Genomic DNA, 1,621 nt, shown 5'->3' with positions numbered 1-1,621 from the left:
ATATTGGCCTAGGCAAAGAATTTAAGAGGAACACCCCAACGCAATTACAGGAACAACAATAAATAAATAATAGATAGGGCATGATTAAATTAAAAAGCTTCTGCACAGCTGAAACACTCAACATAACAAAATAGACAAACCACAGAATGAGAGGAAATATCTACATCCTTTACATCCAGTAAAGGGCTAATAATCAGAGTCTACAAAGTAGTTAAGCAATTCAACTAGGAAAAAAAACATAAAAATGTGGGCAAAAAACATGAAAGAAAGCTTTTCAAAAGAAGACACAAAAGAAGACACAATAATGGCTAAAAACCATATGAAAAAATGATCAATGTCACTAATCATTAGGGAAACACAAATCAAAACTATAGTGACATATCACCTAATCCCAGAGAAAATGGCTTTTGTAAAAATGTACCCAAATAATAGATGCTAACATGAATGCAAAGGAAAGGGACACTTACATTGTTGGTGACACTGAAAACTAGTGTCAACCCCAGTGGAAAAAAGAGATCCTCAAAAAAGTAAAAGTAGACCTACCATTTGATCCAGAAATCCCACTATAGGGGGGAAATAAAATCAAGTCATTTTATCAAAAAGATGCTTGCACTTGAATTTTTACTGTAGCATCATTCACAAGTGCAAATATGTGGCATCAACCCAAGTGCCCATAACAAAATGTAGCATACATATGTATATACACACACACCATGGAGTACTAATCAACCATAAAAAATGAATTAACACCTTTTACAGCAGTCTTTATGGAACTGGAGACCATTCTTCTAAGTGAAGTATCCTAGGAATGGAATAACAAACACCATATGTATTCACTCATAAGTTGGAATTAACTGGTCAGTACTCATGTGCACAGATGGAAGCAAAACTCACTGGAAATCAGGCAGGGGGAGGAGGAGGAGGAGATGGGTGAAATCATACCTGAAGGATACAATGTATACTACCTGGAGGATGGGCACTTATAGGTGTAACTTTGACTCAAGCAGTACAAAACAATCTATGTAATCAAAACATTTGTACCCCCATAATATTCTAAACATTTTTAAATATTTCTAGTAGAAATATTTACTTCCAGAAAAAGAGATAAACTTTTTGGCAGAAATGAAGGAAAAAAAAATGTAAAAGGGTGAAAGTGGTTTTTATTACATGGATATCTTGTGTAGTGTTTAAGTCAGAGCTTTGGATGTGCCCATCACTAGAATAGTGTTCACCGTGCTTAATAGGTGAGTTTTTATCTCATACCCACCTTTTTGCCCTCCTCCCTTCTTGGTTTTTCATGCCCTTTATATCACTCTGTGCCCATGTGAATCTGTTAGCTCACACTTATTAATGAGAACATATGACATTTGGGTTTCCATTTCTAAGATACCTCACTTATGAAAATGGTTTCCATGTATCTCCGCATTGCTGTAGAGTTTTCTCTGCATTGCTGTAAGTGACAGTATTTTATTCCTTTTCATGGCTCAGTAGTACTCCATATTCTTCGCATCTACTCATGAATTGAAATGTACTTCAATCCATTTTTGCCATGCTGAATTGTGATGAAATAAACATTCAAGTGCAGGTACCTTTTTGATAAGATGACTTAATTTCCACTGGG

Source organism: Otolemur garnettii, unplaced genomic scaffold, assembly GCF_000181295.1.
Source record: "Otolemur garnettii isolate 467f Iridium unplaced genomic scaffold, OtoGar3 scaffold00164, whole genome shotgun sequence".
Taxonomy (NCBI): Eukaryota; Metazoa; Chordata; class Mammalia; order Primates; family Galagidae; genus Otolemur; species Otolemur garnettii.
This window is presented reverse-complemented; position numbering follows the sequence as displayed.